We start from the raw sequence: 19,101 nt of genomic DNA, 5'->3' as shown, positions 1-19,101 counted from the left end.
TGCAGGATTCAGGAGTGAAGCTGCTCTCTGCTGGACTGGAGAATCCACACTGTACACTGGAGATACTGAGGTACACACACACACACACACACACACACACACACACACACACACACACACACACACACACACTGTACACTGGAGATACTGAGGTACACACACACACACACACACACACTGTACACTGGAGATACTGAGGTACACACACTGTACACTGGAGATACTGAGGTACACACACACACGCACTGTACACTGGAGGTACACACACACACACACACACACTCACATACTCACAAACACACGTCCAGTTTCCATCTGTGGTGATTGTAATTGTAGTGATGTACAGTGCATCCAGAAAGTATTCACAGCGCTTCACTTTTTCCACATTTTGTGATGTTACAGTCTTATTCCAAAATGGATTAAATTCATTATTTTCCTCAAAATTCTACTAACAATACCCCATAAAGACAATGTGAAAGTAGTTTGTTTGAAATCTTTGCAAATTTATTAAAAATAAAAAACAAAAAAAGCACATGTACATAAGTATTCACAGCCTTTGCCATGACACTCAAAATTGAGCTCAGGTGCATCCTGTTTCCACTGATCATCCTTCAGATGTTTCTACAACTCGATTGGAGTCCACCTGTGGTAAATTCGGTTGATTGGACATGATTTGGAAAGGCACACACCTGTCTATATAAGGTTGCACAGTTAACACTGCATGTCAGAGCACAAACCAAGACATGAAGTCCAAGGAACTGACTGTAGACTTCCGAGACAGGATTGTATCGAGGCACAGATCTGGGGAAGGGTACAGAAACATTTCTGCAGCATTGAAGGTCCCAATGAGCACAGTGGCCTCCATCATCCGTAAATGGAGGAAGTCTGGAACCAGCAGGACTCTTCCTAGAGCTGGCCGCCCGGCCAAACTGAGCGATCGGGGGAGAAGGGCCTTAGTCAGGGAGGTGACCAGAAACCCGATGGTCACTCTGACAGAGCTCCAGCGTTTCTCTGTGGAGAGAGGAGAACCTTCCAGAAGAACAACCATCTCTGCAGCACTCCACCAATCAGGCCTGTATGGTAGAGTGGCCAGACGGAAGACACTCCTCAGTACAAGGCACATGACAGATCACCTGGAGTTTGCCAAAAGGCACCTGAAGGACTCTCAGACCATGATGAAACAAAGATTGAACTCTTTGGCCTGAATGGCAAGCGTCATGTCTGGAGGAAACCAGGCACCACTCATCACCTGGCCAATACCATCCCTACAGTGAAGCATGGTGGTGGCAGCATCATGCTGTGGGGATGTTTTTCAGCGGCAGGAACTGGGAGACTAGTCAGGATCGAGGGAAAGATGAATGCAGCAATGTACAGAGACATTCAATTCAATTCAATTTTTTCAATTCAATTTTATTTTGAATTTTATAGCGCTTTTTACAATAGACATTGTCTCAAAGCAGCTTTACAGAAATATCGACACGGTATACAGATATTAAAGGTGCGAATTTATCCCAACTGAGCAAGCCACTGAGTGGCGACGGTGGCAAGGAAAAACTCCCTAAGATGTTTTAAGAGGAAGAAACCTTGAGAGGAACCCGACTCAGAAGGGAACCCGTCCTCATCTGGGTAACAACAGTTAGTGTGAAAAAGTTCATTATGGATTTATATGAAGTCTGTATGGCGTTAAGAGCAGCCATAGTCCCAGCAGTCTGGAGTTAAAGAAGATTTGAGCTCCATCCAGAGGCAGAAAGGATCTGGATCTCTAGCATCTCCATAAATTCGTGTGGGGCTCGGTGAAAGGAGAGAGGGAGAAAAAAGATAATTATGACTGCGAAGTAGTAGAACAGAATCTAGTCAGGGTAGGCTTGAGTAAACAAATACGTTTTAAGCCTAGACTTAAACACTGAGACTGTGTCTGAGTCCCGAACACTAATAGGAAGACTGTTCCATAACTGTGGGGCCCTATAAGAGAAAGCTCTTCCCCCTGCTGTAGCCTTCACTATTCGAGGTACCGTCAGATAGCCTGCATCTTTTGATCTAAGTAGGCGTGGCGGATCATATAAAACCAAAAGGTCGCTTAGATATTGTGGCGCGAGACCATTTAGTGCTTTATAGGTTAATGAGTATTTTATAATTAATGCGAGATTTTACTGGGAGCCAATGCAGTATTGATAATATCGGTGTGATATGGTCGTATCTTCTAGTTCTAGTGAGGACTCTAGCAGCTGCATTCTGGACTAACTGGAGTTTATTTATATTCCTACTGGAACATCCAGACAGTAAGATATTACAGTAATCTAATCTAGAGGTGACGAATGCATGAACTAGTATTTCCACATCATGTAGTGACAATATGTTTCTTATTTTAGAAATATTTCTGAGATGAAAGAAGGCTATCCTAGTAATATTATCTACATGAGCATCAAATGATAGGCTGGAGTCAATAATCACTCCAAGGTCTTTAACTGCTGCACATGATGAAACAGAAAGACCATCCAGAGTAACCATGTGATCAGAAAGATTACTTCTAGCTACACGTGGGCCTAATAAAAGTATTTCTGTTTTATCAGAATTAAGTAGAAGGAAGTTAATTAACATCCAATGTCTAATGTCCTTTACACAATCCTCAACTTTACTAAGCTTCTGTCTGTCGTCTGGCTTCGCTGAAACATACAGCTGTGTATCATCAGCATAACAGTGGAAGCTAATTCCATGTTTACGAATAATTTGACCTAGGGGTAGCATATATAAAGTAAAGAGCAGTGGGCCTAAAACAGAGCAGTGGGCCTAAAACATAATAATCGTTGATAATCGTTGTTTTAATGTAATAATGTATACATTACATTTATCTCTGTAATCTTCTTCCCTATTTGTGGATATTCTCGAGTGAAATAGTCGAGGCCTCCTACGGAACATATTAAGCTACACAGGAGCAGTGATGAGAATAAACATGACTTTTGGTGCTCATGATTAAATATGGCAGTTTTATTATGAACCCACTACATTAGAGAAGGAAATACTGGATGTGAAGTGTATTAGTGCTAGTGTGTGTGAATAGATTATCAGTTTAGATACTGACCCAGAACACTACTAACATGCAGTGCTTTCTTGGGGTGGTGATGAAGTTGGAGTTGAACCGGTAAGAAAGATATTAGAGAGAGGCTTCTTTACACTCCTGAGGATGTTCAATTAGAACCTGCACCAAACTCCCCTGATTCAAGTCATCAGCTAATTAAGCGGCCTGCACGAGCTGAGGTGGGTGCTTTAGAGCAGATAAAACACCAAATGTGTTAGATAAGAGTTCAGAGCCTGTGTTCTAGACACATGATTTAGAGTACAGACTTGGGTCCTGAGCTTTGGAGTTATTCTGATTATAGGTTTCAGTGAGGAAGTGACTGAAATTAAGGAGATGAACTGAGAATAAAGTTATAGTCTTGTTGAGTAAACAGAGAATTAGGCTATATTAATGTTACGGGGGAAAAAATAAGCTCGTAGCAGTGCTGATGAAATACATGTACATGTCAAAAACTGCTAGAAAAAAACTCAGAACATTTGCTTAGCCTAATACTTTTTTCCATCTGCACAAAATTATTTTAGCAGCTGCTTTTGCAGTACAAAGACTTAAAGTCGAGGGTCCCTGTAAGTATCTATGGAGAGAGAGGAGCAGTGCACCATTGACATCATGTACAGAGTTAGCATGAAGGTGTGACTGAGATTTTTTAGAAATTATTTCCTAATCTTATGCTAATATGAATACTACAATAATAATAAGAAAGAATAAAGGGTGATAAAATAAATGGATTCTGTGTAAAACCTTGAATTGTATGAGTCCAAGACGAGCACAGGAAGTGGTAGACTGTACCCTCCCTATAGCACGTTCCCAACACTCCTCACTTATCTGTACTCCTAACTCCATTTCCCAGGCATTCTTAATTTTGGTACTCGCCTCACTACCTAACGCCAGAATAAAATCATAAATCTTAGATATTATTCCTCTCTGATGTGGATTGTTTGAAAACAAGCGTTCCCAAGCCTGAAATAAGAACAGAAACTTCGGTAATCTATTCATTTTAATAACATTGATCCTGCCAATTAGAGAAAGGGGCGGTTACCCCAACTCTGAATGTTGGATTTAACCTTTAAGATAAGGGGAGTGAAATTAGCTGGTACAAGATTAGATAAAGAACTTTTAGGGAATCAAACAGTTCAGTGAACTGACTCAGTGAATCAGTAAATCAGACGCGTCAAGAAGTTTCACACGTTACTAATCTTTCCATCCAAGGACGAGTTCTTATTTTTCTGAAGAAAGGTTTAGAGCGTTGAAATATTTACCGTTATTGCTGATGGAAATGCAGACTATCGATAAAATTTCCCACGTCGACACAATCTTTTTTCATTTCCTTTTTTTTTCGTTTCACTTGAGCGCATAAATTCTATGTCGATAATTCAAACATTGTGGGAAAATGTCATTCACGCAAAGAAATAAAGAAATCAGGGAACCGCTGGTGGGCATGACAACATCTCAAACACGTGGGCCGTGACTTTCTGTAAAGTGTCTGCACGGTCTCTCGCAGACCCGTGGGGGTCACCGTGTAGGGGCGGTTACTTGGTGTCCTATCAGACGAGCACCTGCTCCATTCTGTCTAGCGCTGGGCGATTACATCCATATAATATCTGTATCGTGATAAATGATTACGCAATACACTTTTCTGAGATATCGTTGGTACGGCGATGTATTTTTTAATGTTTTTAATCATTACAAATTAAACGGTACTGAATAGATGCTGTTTATTTGATGTGATAAACACTTACTCTTCTCTGTCTACATTAAAGAAAACTTTTTATTTTTATTTTACTGCTGTTTTTTGCCGACAGTTTGTTAGTTAAATTGTATATCGAGGTACGCATCGTGTATCATAGAAGTATCGCGATATGATATGTTTTTGTCATATCGCCCAGACCTTCTGATTTTTCATACAATTGCAATTATTTGTGGAATTAAAATAACAACTGGCTGGCAAGTTTCATTTCATTGTCCCATAACACAAAGATTTGAGGGACACAAAAGGTAACCGATTTGCGATGCGCACAAAATCTCGTTTGGAAATGGCTAAAGAGCTGAACTTGAATCATTTGAATGAATCACTAAATCAGTCAGTTCAGAGGATTGAATCAGTGAATCAGTGAATCATTTCTTGGGCAGTTGTGTTTCTTTATATAAAAACAGAACTCTAGAAAAATGTTAAACTTTATCTTCAGCTCAATGACTTGGTGAAATGTGAAAGTCAGTTTGAAACGTGCATATTGCACATTTGTCTCTTCTTTGGTCAATAAACGTGTCTTTTAAAAAATATATACCGCCTCAGAATTGATTTAGTGACAATTCATAACTGAGGAAGATGACACTCTGCATGCTGAGAGAGAGGCGGCTCTGGACGCTCTGCACGCTGAGAGAGAGGCGGCTCTGGGCGCAGGTATCCGGGATCCTGAAGAAGGACGAACGCATTGGAGCGGTCGTGCTGCACGCGGGGACGAACGGCACCAGGCTGCGGCAGACGGAGGTTCTGAAGAGGGACTTCTCCAGCCTGATCGAGACGGTACGAGGCAGATCACCCACCGCGAAGATCATCGTCTCTGGACCTCTTCCCACATACAGACGTGGAGCAGAAAAGTTCAGTAGACTTCTAGCATTAAATGATTGGTTAGTCTCTTGGTGTAATGAGCAGAATCTGGTGTTTGTCAATAACTGGAATCTGTTCTGGGAGCGTCCTAGGTTGTTTCGTCCTGATGGCCTGCACCCCAGCAGCCTTGGAGCGGAACTGCTTTCAGACAACATTTCCAAGGCGCTACACTCCAAGTGACTGCCTACCGTAAGTACATCTTCCAATAATAACAACATTCAGTATAATCAATGTTCAACTAAAAATCCGGCAAAGGTAATACATACTATAGAGACTGTGTCTGTTCCCCGAGCTATATAAATATATAGAAAATCTCAGAAAGTCTATCTTCGTAACCTAATTAACATAAAATTAAATCATACTGAATGCACAGCCAGCACTTTTGATCTGAGGTTAGGACTATTAAACATTAGATCTCTTGCGTCTAAGGCTCTTATTGTTAACGACATCATTACTGATCAGGAATGTAATTTAATGTGTTTAACGGAAACTTGGATTAAACCAAACGAGTACATAGCATTAAATGAAGCCAGTCCTCCTGGATACAGTTATGTACATCAGCCTCCTTCAGCTGGTAGAGGAGGAGGTGTTGGTCTCATCCATAGTCAAAATCTAGGAGTCACACAAAAACCTAGTCATAAATTTAATTCTTTTGAAATTCTTTATACCAGCATAACTTATGTAGCCACAAAAAATAAGTCAATTCCTCTAATTATTATTTACAGACCCCCAGGGCCATATACTGAATTTCTTAGTGAATTTGCAGACTTTGTCTCAAACCTGGTTGTGTCTGTAGATAAAGCATTAATCGTCGGAGACTTTAATATTCATTTTGATAACCTGGAAGACCCTCTGAGAACAGCGGTTGTGTCCATCTTAGATTCAGTAGGGATTAATCAGAACGCAATCGGGCCTACTCATAATGGTGGTCACACTCTTGACCTCATACTAACATACGGACTAAGTATAGAAAATATTATCATTTTTCCGCAGTCTGAAGTTGTCTCAGACCATTATCTTATCTCGTTCATAATACGTATTGATCATAATATTTCCACCTCGTCTCGCTACCGCGTAAAACGTACCTACACATCAGCTACTGCACCGAGCTTCATAAATAACCTCGCAGAAACATCAATTAGATTTGGATCACCGTCAGATCACATAGAACTCGATCAGGCGACTGAAAGCTTGGAGTCAACACTCCGCTACACGCTAGATAGAGCGGCTCCACTCAAAAGGAAAATAATTAGAGAAAAAAAATTAGCACCCTGGTATAACGATCAAACGCGAACCTTAAAACAGACAACTCGACAATTAGAACGTAAATGGCGTCAAACCAAACTGGTGATATTTCAAACAGCATGGAAGGAGAACCTACTGAAATATAGGAAATCTCTTGGCGATGCTAGAAAAATCTATTTCTCCACCTTAATAGGAGACAACAAAAACAATTCTAGATTCCTTTTCAACACAGTAGCAAAATTAACTAGGAATAAAACCACTACAGAGAGAAACACTCAATCATTACATAGCAGTGAAGATTTCATGAAATTTTTCATTGATAAGGTTGAAAATATTAGACGTGAAATACAGGCCATTAAATTAAAACTGGACAGTACTGTAACAAACCTATTACATGACAATGTAGCAATATCAGATCAATGTTTAGAGTGTTTTGCTCCGCGTAGAGACCGAACTAGCTACATTAATCTCTTCAGCCAATTCATCAACTTGCATACTAGATCCCGTACCTACATGTTTGTTTAAGCAGATTGGTCCAGGAGTAATTGAACCACTTTTAAATATAATCAATTCTTACCTGAGCACTGGCTATGTACCTAAATCACTTAAATTAGCAGTTATTAAACCCTTGATTAAAAAACCTGATCTTGACCCGTCTCAATTGTCCAGCTATAGACCAATATCAAATTCCCCTTCATCTCTAAGATTTGAGAAAAGGTTGTAGCAAAGCAGTTATGCTCGTACTTAGATAGGAATAACATTCATGAAATGTATCAGTCAGGATTTAGACCTCATCACAGCACAGAGACAGCGTTAGTTAAAGTAGTAAATGACCTTCTACTGACTTATGATCAGGGTTGTGTCTCGCTGCTTGTGTTACTCGACCTTAGCGCAGCTTTTGATACTATAGATCACACTATTCTCCTTGATAGATTAGAAAATGTTGTTGGTATTAAGGGAACAGTCCTCTCCTGGCTCAGGTCTTATCTGACCGATCGTTATCAGTTCGTAGATGTAAATGGAGACTTCTCCATGCGTACTGAGGTTACTTTTGGAGTTCCACAGGGTTCTCTTTTAGGCCCACTGCTCTTTACTTTATATATGCTACCCCTAGGACAAATTATTTGTAAACACGGAATTAGCTTCCACTGTTATGCTGATGATACACAGCTGTATGTTTCAGCGAAGCCAGAGGACAGACAGAAGCTTAAAGTTGAGGATTGTGTAAAGGACATTAGACATTGGATGTTAACTAACTTCCTTTTACTTAATTCTGATAAAACAGAAATACTTTTATTAGGCCACGTGTAGCTAGAAGTAATCTTTCTGATCACATGGTTACTCTGGATGGTCTTTCTGTTTCATCATGTGCAGCAGTTAAAGACCTTGGAGTGATTATTGACTCCAGCCTATCATTTGATGCTCATGTAGATAATATTACTAGGATAGCCTTCTTTCATCTCAGAAATATTTCTAAAATAAGAAACATATTGTCACTACATGATGCGGAAATACTAGTTCATGCATTCGTCACCTCTAGATTAGATTACTGTAATGCCATACTGTCTGGATGTTCCAGTAGGAATATAAATAAGCTCCAATTAGTCCAGAATGCAGCTGCTAGAGTCCTAACTAGAACTAGAAGATACGACCACATCACATCGATATTATCCACACTGCATTGGCTCCCAGTAAAATCTCGCATTAATTATAAAATACTCTTATTAATCTATAAAGCACTAAACGGTCTCGCGCCACAATATCTAAGCGACCTTTTGGTTTTATATGATCCGCCACGCCTACTTAGATCAAAAGATGCAGGCTATCTGACGGTACCTCGAATAGTGAAGGCTACAGCAGGGGGAAGAGCTTTCTCTTATAGAGCCCCACAGTTATGGAACAGTCTCCCTATTAGTGTTCGGGACTCAGACACAGTCTCAGTGTTTAAGTCTAAGCTTAAAACGTATTTGTTTACTCAAGCCTATCCTGACTAGATTCTGTTCTACTTTCTCCCTCTCTCCTTTCGCCGAGCCCCACACGAATTTATGGAGATACTAGAGATCCTGATCCTTTCAGCCTCTGGATGGAGCTCAAATCTTCTTTAATTCCAGACTGCTGGGACTACGGCTGCTCTTAACACCATACAGACTTCATATAAATCCATAATGAACTTTTTCACAATATCTGTTGTTACCCAGATGAGGATGGGTTCCCTTCTGAGTCGGGTTCCTCTCAAGGTTTCTTCCTCTTAAAACATCTTAGGGAGTTTTTCCTTGCCACCGTCGCCACTCAGTGGCTTGCTCAGTTGGGATAAATTCACACCTTTAATATCTGTATACCGTGTTGATATTTCTGTAAAGCTGCTTTGAGACAATGTCTATTGTAAAAAGCGCTATACAAATAAAATTGAATTGAATTGAATTGAATGTAAGGAATAAACATGCAGTTAAACGAGCTTCATTTTGGTAAAATGTTAATATGATCATGTGTTTGACCTTATATACAGCCACAATACCAACTGTAACAGTGTTGACAGGTTTTTATATCCTGAAAAGTAACAGTGTGTCATATGAGGTTTCCACTTGAGAGTGACATGTACAGTGTCCTCCACTAATATTGGCACCCTTGGTAAATATGAGCAAAGAAGAAAACCTTTTGTTCAAAAAATATTCACAAAAATACTCTGCTCTCATGGATAAACAATTGCAAACACCACAAGTTTATAAAAAAATATTTGTTAAATGAGTGTACAACAATCATTGGCACCCCTATGAATCCATGAGAAATGTATTTGAAGTATATTCCTCTTGATATTTTACTTTTTTGTACACTTGGGAAACTAGGAACAGGACATTGTTCAACCATTACTTCCTGTTTCACATAGGTAATGCATAAGCCAAATTCTATTACTCATTCAGAACAATAAGTGAGGCCAAGATATATTCAGTGGTGCTTGAAGGTTTATGAACCCTTCAGAATTATATATATATATATATATGAATAAAGATGACCCAAAACATCAGATTTTTACACAAGTCCTAAAAGTAGACCAAGAGATCCCAGTTAAACAAACGAGACAAAATGATAATATTTGATCACAGACAGATTGTGCACAAATGGAGGAAATTCAAGACCATCATTACCCTCCCCAGAAGATATCAACCAACAAAGATCACTCCAAGAGCAAGACAAGTAGTAGTCTGTGAGGTCATAAAGGAGCCAGGGTAACATCTATGCAACTAAAGGCCTCTCTCTCACTGTAGTGAAGGTAAGGGTTCTGTTTAGTTTGACTTACCTAGGGCTGCTCCTATCACACAAACCGTTGAAGTGAATAGCATGGAGGTGGTATTTGAAGTTAACGCAGGCTATGGAGTGATCATCAGTAAAGATCAACATTCAAACATCAAAGATTCAACATTCAAAGATGTGTGTGTGGGGAGGGGGGGGGGGGGGGGGGGGCTTTGGGGCTACGGAAATCATTTGTTGCCTCAGCTGGTAAATACAGTAGCAAATGTACCAGGTCATAAATTGGCTAACGTATTGGAGAGACAATCCGAGGTGTTCAAAGAAGAGTTGGGTCCACTGCTGGAGAGAGAACTCCAGAGGCTGGTGGAAGACAAGATCATTGAACCAATGCAGTTTGCAGAGTGGGCAGCTCCCATTGTTCCAGTCAGAAAACTGATGGTTCTACCCCAATTTGTAGGGATTATAAATTTGCAGTAAATCCAGCTCTAGTGTGGAGCAGTATCCAATTCCCAAGGTAGAAGAATTATTTGCTCAGTCGGCAGGAGGAAAAATTCTCCAAACTGGACATGACCCATGCGCATCAGAAGATAATGCTGCACAAAAATTCCAATAAGTATGTTACAATCAACATGCACAAGGGATTATGTACTTACAACAGGCCACCATTTGGAGTTGCTTCAAGTCCAGCGATCTTCTAGCGCACAATAGAAGGGATTCTGCAAGACATCACACACGTCACAGTTTATCTGGATGGCATTTTAGTCTCAGGGGCTAATGAACATCTGCAGAACTTGGATGAGGTACTGAGTAGGATAGAAAAGAGTGGACTGAGGCAAAGAAGGAGCAAGTGCAAGTTCATGGGAGAAGTAGAGGTATTTTTAGGTCACAAAATTAATGCCACAGGATTACAGTCGAAAGACAGGTCCTATATTATGTTTGAGACAGCTGGCATTGTAGCCGTGAAATCAGCTAACATTATGCTCCATGTAATGTTTGCGATATCCAGTTATTTGTTAAACGCTAACGCATTGCAATGTTATAAACTACCTCCTAATGGACCACCATGCATCTCCATTCAGCCCGTGTCCTGTCAGCTAAATGTAGCCTAATGTCACTCATAATTATTCACATGTTCATGCTTTTAATAAATCTTTTTATCCTGACACCGTATCAGTGAATTTAAACTAATGCCTGCATTCAGAGTATAAGGGGTGTGTGTGCGCGTTTAGGAGTGCACCTTAGCACTTATTAGTCATGGTCAGACAGTGTTTGAACTAAAATATCCGTCTCTCTCTCTCTCTGCCAGTATCAGCCAGAGGAGGATGTCCTCCAGGAGTTTTTAATTTTATCATTTTTTAAAATTCTTTTTTTTAAAAAAATAAAAACCACACCATGGTACTGAGCATCGTGTACATTTGGTGGTATCGGTACCAACGACTAGATTTTTGGTATCGTGACATCCCGAATATGTAAGGAAATAGGATGAACTCTGCATACAGGGAAGCTTTGTTTTAAGGGGGACTCACGTAGTGGTTCCACATCCGCGGCGTGCGGCTCTTCTAAGACATCTACACGAAACCCATCCGGGAATTACCAGGATGAAAGGCCTGGTGCGTAGCTATATGTGGTTGCCACACTTGGATGCAGAGGTGGAAGCATTGGTCAAATCGTGTGCAGTCTGTCAGGAAAACAGAAACGCTCTGGCAAACGCGCCACTGCATGCATGAGAGTTACCAGAGCAGCCATGGAGAAGGATTCACATTGATTACGGTGCACCGTGGATGGGTAGAATGTTCTTGATCGTGGTAGAGACATTCTCAAAATGGACAGAGGCTTATCTGTTAATCAAGTCTACATCCACAGTTACCATTCAGTGCTTAAGACAAACCTTTAGCCAACACAGGATACCAGAAGTAGTGATGTCAGACCATAGCAGTTTCTTTGTTTTTTACCAGTGCTGAATTCCAAGAGTTTATCGAAAGAAATGGAATCAAACACAAGCATAGCACCCTACCATGCATCTTCCAGAAAGTCTCCAAAACTACAATCTGAAGTCACCTACATCACCACAAGCTGTTTGGAAAGGTTTCAAGAAAAAAGCCTCTACTCTCATCCAAAAACACACTCAGGTGTCTTCAGTTTGCCGACACTACTGGAACTTCAAATGGGATCGGGTTCTATGGTCAGAGGAAACCAAAATAGAGCTTTTTGGTAATAAACACCAGAGGTGGTTTTGAAGCACACAGAGAGGTAGCCATATGGAAAAGTACCTCATATGCCCACGGTTAAATATGGAGGTGGATCTTTAATGTTTTGGGAATGTTTTTCTGCCAGAGGACCTGGACATTTCGTTAGGATACATGGCATCATGGACTCTACCAAAAATCAACAGATATTAAATAAAAACCTGACTGCCTCTGCCAGAAAGATTAAAATGGGCCGTGGTTGGATCTTCCAGCAGGACAGTGATCCAAAACATACATCAAAATCAACACAAAATCGGTTTACTGACCACAAAATCATCAAGTCATTTAACACTAATGATCAGTATTAAAAATATTAACATGGATATCTGAGTCTGATAATAAAATTAACTTCTACTTACAGTCAAATTTTGTAGTGTTTAGGACATTTAACACCCTTCCGTCCAAAAGAAACCAAAAGGGGGTACAAACTTTTACACTCCACAGTATTTGGTTGAAATTGCACTTATAGAACAACTGAACAGCAACGTTTCCATACAGGTTTTAGTGGAATGTTTAACAATAGCAACTTGACTTGAAACGGATGATGTTTCATTAGCGTGGCCTGTGCCCAAATCCTGCACGACTGCGTATCTAGGTACACTACACACGGTCTGAACGAATGGAGTGTCTACCGCACCTAGTGCACTAGAGATAGACATTCCATACAAGGTGATTTGGGACGGAGCCAGTGCACAGAAACCGTTTCCCTGCGAGAGGCGCAGGTGGAGCTGGAGCTGTGTGACTGATTTGTGCACCTGTGACTACAGAACTACCTCAAGTCTCCACACGGAGCGCTGTTCAAGAGAAAAACACTCCTAAAGAACAAATCACTGCGCCAGCGAGACATCAACCCTTTAACTAGACGTTCATCCCAATTCCACACAAATACCGCGGAACTATTTAGGGCCGAGAGACAGTTCAAAAAGCACTGAAAATAAAGTGTTAGTAACGAGGCCGCGTTGCTGGTCACGCGCGGTGTAGACGCGCTGATACAGAGTGTAGCGCGAGTAAGATCTGTAATGTCTAATTCAAACATTATGATCAAAAGTAAAATCATGTCTAAAGACACCGAGGAACAGAAACCACAAGGTGCAGTGAAAGTGAGATTTTATTATTCATTTAGGACTGGAGTTTAAATCTGTGCTTTTTGTGCATCCATAAAAAATAATAATGCTATCTATCTAACTCTATTTATAAATGTTTATATATATTTATCTTATTTAGTTAGTTTACATTTATATTATATAAGTACTTATGCATTATTTTTTTATGGATGCACAAAAAGCACCGAATTAAACTACAGTCCTAAATTAATTTTATATATATATATATATATATATATATATATATATATATATATATATATATATATATATATATATATATATATATAGTGTATGTATGTATGTATGTGTGTGTATATATATGTGTATATGTATATATATATATATATGTATATGTGTATATATATATATATATATATATATATATATATATTTATATATGTGTGTGTGTGTATGTATATATATATATATATATGTGTATATATATGTATATATGTGTGTGTATATATGTATATGTATATGAATGTGTGTATATATATATATATATATATATATATATATATATATATATATATATGTATGTGTGTGTGTGTATTGGGTTCTTTTCTGTTTTGGACAAACATCTGTGTAAAGTTTTAGTCTGAATTTATATTTGTAACACTCAGTTTGTGGATTTTATTTTAAATAAACAAAAAAAGGCACTGAAAGTTTGCCCCGCCCCCATCAGATTAATCGAAAAAAAATAATCGATTGTGAAAATAATCGTTAGTTGCAGCTCTAATAATAAGCTGCATCATGAAATAGATTTTTTAACAAAAAAAAATATTGATTATTTTCAAAAATGGAGTTGTGTTTGAGAAGAAGAATGGAGTGTAATGGAGTGTGAATCATAAAAATTCTATTTCATTTCTATTTGTTTACAGAAAGGCTTCAGCAATAAAAGCAGCATTTTGCTGTAGTTGTTAAGGGGCCGTTTACACCACAACATTTTCAAATAAAAACCGAAAACTTCTGATGCGGTTTGGCTGTTCGTTTCCATGACGACGGCGTTTCGAGGTCTGAAAACTTTGGAAAACGGGTTTCAAAGGGCAAGTTTTTGAAAACGATGCCGTTATCATCTCCGGTAAATCATGTAAATTATTATCCAGAAAAACCACAGCTCCTCCGTTTACTTGTATTTGTTTATAGCGCGGTCTTTCCCTCATCAATATGGCGGAGATGTTGACGTGAATTCTTACGTGCGCATGCGCGTAGTATTTCTTTACAAAGTCACCTCGCCAGCTACACACACACACATTTTGTCCTTTTTGTGTTTATTGTTGAGAAATAGAAGCTCGAATTTGCAGTGAATGTCCAATACATTAAAAACATTACAGAAATTTAAAGTTATTTTAGCTGCTAAATGACAGCCACTTTTACACTCACTGTTGTTTATTTTAGTTGCTATAAGCAGGGAGCAAACAATGGATTTTAGGATAAAGTAAGGTTATACTTAAATAGTGCCGCTAAAACAGAATAACAAATCTCTCCCCATGAGTTACATAGTGCACTACATAGGGTGTAGACTGTCATTATTTCATCCCTAATGTAGTGCACTTAAACCGGAAATGACATCAATTTGGGATTCGGCCACACAGCTTCCGTTTAACTTACCTCGGGTTTAAAAACAGAATGGTTTTAATTCCTCAAACACAGACAAAATAACCAGCTTTTATGTTTAAACTGGATCAAACCTAACTGTAAAACTGTCAGAAATAATTTAATCTGGAGATGATTAGTTCGGTGTAATAACTCAGCTGCTCAGGAGATACCCGCTGCAGCTTTTTCTTCTTCTGTGATTTCTACTGGTCGGAGACGCAGCTGTTAGGCGCGTTACCGCCACCGCGTGGACTGGAGGATATAGTTCCAGGTTGGAGGAAGTCTATCCTTACAAACTTACACCAATAATTTCCACTCATGGTTTTATTAGATCCTATTTATTATTCCAGTGGAGTTTATGACTTCTTCATGAATGCCAGCAGTGTGTCGTTCACTGTGTCTTACCCAGATATACTGAGTGAACTACTGAGTCACCACAACATCAATCTCTAAATGTTTAACAGCAAAAAGCTTTCAATTATGGTGACTTTGGGAGTATTTATTTATTTATATGATCATATAATGAAACAAACATTAACATAAGCATGTGCTGCACAGCATTTCATTAGTTTAATTTTACATTTTAATTTACTGTAAAGCGCTTTGCTAAATTTTGCTACGTAAACTTTTTAGATATTAAAACTGGTTACTGTTTGATTGATGACAAACTCCATATTTTTATACCTTGGAGCTCCGTGTTACCATGGTAATTTATAAACAATTACTAACAACATTAACTTCATCAATGCACGTTTACATTTTATTTGATACTTGACCATTGTTACGTCCTCAGTTGTATTTCTGTTTGTACTGTGTTCCATTCGTGTGTCTATGTCGGGGGAGGGATGGGTGTCTTGTCTCCTCCTCTTTTAAGCCCAGTCTACTGCGGTGCGTCATGTTCCTGCTTGCCATTGGACGATCACATCTCGTACACGCCTGCTCCCGCCTCGTGCTTTGGGATGAGTTGTCTGTACATTTCCGGACGTGTACTTAAGCCTCGTCAGTCTCCATCCCCGGGGCAGATCGGTGCCGGTGCTTTGTACAGCAGATATTTGGTTACGTGTGTTGATTTCTCCTGTGTACGACCTTCTGCCTGTTCTTGACTGTTTCTGCTCTGCCCCTTTAAGTTTAATGATTCAGCTCCCAAACTGCTGGAAATGTGGGACGGGTTCTAACTCTTCACCAAGACTGCTTTATCCTGGAGAAGAGGTTTGAGGTGAGACTCCTGTCATACGCCAGTGCTGGTGAGTGTATTATCCTTAATGCTGTAAGACAGAGAAGAACATCAGTGTAAACACACATCAGCATAAACACACACACACACACACACACACACACACACAAACACACACATTATTCAGTATGATACAGTAGAGTAAAGAGACAGTAAGTCAGTAACTCACTGTAGTGTCTCCAGGTTACAGTGTGGATCCTTCAGTAGATCAGAGAGCAGCTTCTCTCCTGATTCTCCTGGATTATTACCCTTCAGATCCAGTTCTCTCAGGTGTGATGAGGAGTTTGACCTCGGAGCAGAAGCCAGAGCAGCACAACCTTCATCTGTAATCCTGCAGTTCCACATCCTGCAAGAAAGAAAACCTTCTCACACTCAACACACTCAGTTTTAGCTCTGAAAACATCCACTACACAAAATCTTTATACACACAACATTTACTCTCATCTCACACACACAACAATGACAACATCACATCACTACAATTACAATCACCACAGAGGGAAACTGTGTGTGTGTGTGTGTGTGTGTGTGTGTGTGTGTGTGAGTGAGTGAGTGAGTGAGTGAGTGAGTGAGTGAGTGAGTGTGTGTGTGTGAGTGTGTGTGTGTGAGAGAGTGTGTGTGTACCTCAGTGTCTCCAGTGTACAGTGTGTGTGTGTGTGTGTGTGTGTGTGTGTACCTCAGTGTCTCCAGTGTACAGAGTGTGTGTGTGTGTGTGTACCTCAGTATCTCCAGTGTACAGTGTGTGTGTGTGTGTGTGTGTGTGTGTGTGTGTGTGTGTGTGTGAGTGTACCTCAGTATCTCCAGTGTACAGTGTGGATTCTCCAGTCCAGCAGAGAGCAGCTTCACTCCTGAATCCTGCAGGTTATTGTTACTCAGATCCAGTTCTCTCAGGCGTGATGAGGAGTTTGACCTCAGAGCAGAAGCCAGAGCAGCACAACCTTCATCTGTAATCCTGCAGTTCAACATCCTGCAAGAAAGAAAACCTTCTCACACTTAACACACTCAGTTTTAGCTCTGAAAACATCAACTACACAAAATCTTTATATACACAACATTTACTCTCATCTCACACACACAATGACAATATATCACATCACTACAATTACAATCACCACAGAGGGAAACTGTGTGTGTGTGTGTGTGTGTGTGTGTGTGTGTGTGTGTGAGTGAGTGAGTGAGTGAGAGAGAGTGTGTGTGTACCTCAGTGTCTCCAGTGTACAGTGTGTGTGTGTGTGTGTGTGTGTACCTCAGTATCTCCAGTGTACTGTGTGTGTGTGTGTGTGTGTGTACCTCAGTATCTCCAGTGTGTGTGAGTGTGTGTACCTCAGTATCTCCAGTGTACAGTGTGTGTGTGTGTGTGTGTGTGTGTGTGTGTACCTCAGTATCTCCAGTGTACAGTGTGTGTGTGTGTGTGTGTGTGTGTGTGTGTGTGTGTGTGTGTGTGAGTACCTCAGTATCTCCAGTGTACAGTGTGTGTGTGTGTGTGTGTGTGTGTGTGTGTGTGTGTGTGTGTGTGTACCTCAGTATCTCCAGTGTACTGTGTGAATTCTCCAGTCCAGCAGAGAGCAGCTTCACTCCTGAATCCTGCAGGTTATTGTGACTCAGGTTCAGTTCTCTCAGTCTGGAGGAGTTTGATCTGAGAACTGAGGACAGAACTCTACAGCTTTCCTCTGTCAGTTTACACTCCCACAGCCTGGAAGAGAAATGATGAAGTATCAGAACACTGATCTCAAACACACACACAGCCATAATACACTTACTCTTTACCATGTAACAGAAATGTGAGTGTGTTTCTCTCACACACACAAATCAGAGGACAGGACACCACAGCAGCATTATTATTATTATTATTATTATTATTATTATTATTATTATTATTATTAGTATTGAAATGAAAACAGAAGGGTTTTTGTTTGAATAATGGAAACCATTTTTAAGGGAAGTACATGTAAAAAAAAGTCTGTGTGTGTGTGAGAGAGAGACAGTGTGTGTGTGAGTATGTGTGTGTATATATACATGTAAAAAAAAAGTCTGTGTGTGTGAGTGAGTGTGTGAGTGTGTGTGTGTGTGTGTGGTGTAAGTTGACGAGTGAGTTTGCTAACTGGAAATCCGTCTCACACAGTGCACGCATTATTTATTTGTTTGTTTGTTTGTTTGTTTATGGTAAATATTCACACATTTTTGTTAGGGATTAAAGTTATAAACAGGACGTATCCCTTGATCTGCACAGAGGGATTATTATGATGTTTTTGCTAACTGGAAATCCGTCCTCGAGGACAATCCTCTTTCATCCTGTAAACTAATCCCACACCAGATCCAATCTAAAGAGAAAGTCTGATCGGTCCAACCCAAACAAGGTCGGTGTGAAAGTGAAAAAGCACAGAAGAGTTTTAATCAAGTTCTATTGTAAGTGTGTAGTGAGCTAGAAGACGTCTATGTGTTACTGAACATCAGGTGTTTTTCTGCATCTCTGTATGTCCTGTGTAAACGGAGTTAGAAGAACCGTGTGTTTTGTCTAAAGCAGCTTTACTCTGGCAATAAATGAGCAATTAGACATTCACCAGAACTGTGTTTCCAATCAAAGCCCTTTAAGCTTCAATACCAGTGTCACAATAACAGATCAGACTTCCAGGATGAAGTGTACCAGGCTGGGACTAAAGCCAGAAGGTCATTAAGGTATAAGGTGGAAATCTGGGACGGGGTAAAAATCCTGTCCTGATGAAACCTTTCAGAAAATTCAACTGACA

At 39.8% G+C, this 19,101-nt stretch overlaps 1 pseudogene; it reads right to left on the bottom strand.

Annotated features, from left to right (window-relative positions):
- Positions 1-19,101, bottom strand: part of LOC128630834 (NACHT, LRR and PYD domains-containing protein 12-like) — a 181,098-nt pseudogene that overhangs the window by 152,883 nt on the left and 9,114 nt on the right.

This window comes from Ictalurus punctatus, unplaced genomic scaffold, assembly GCF_001660625.3.
Source record: "Ictalurus punctatus breed USDA103 unplaced genomic scaffold, Coco_2.0 Super-Scaffold_100068, whole genome shotgun sequence".
Lineage (NCBI taxonomy): Eukaryota > Metazoa > Chordata > Actinopteri > Siluriformes > Ictaluridae > Ictalurus > Ictalurus punctatus.
Note: the sequence above shows the minus strand (reverse complement) of the source record. Positions and strands in the feature narration are given on the sequence as shown.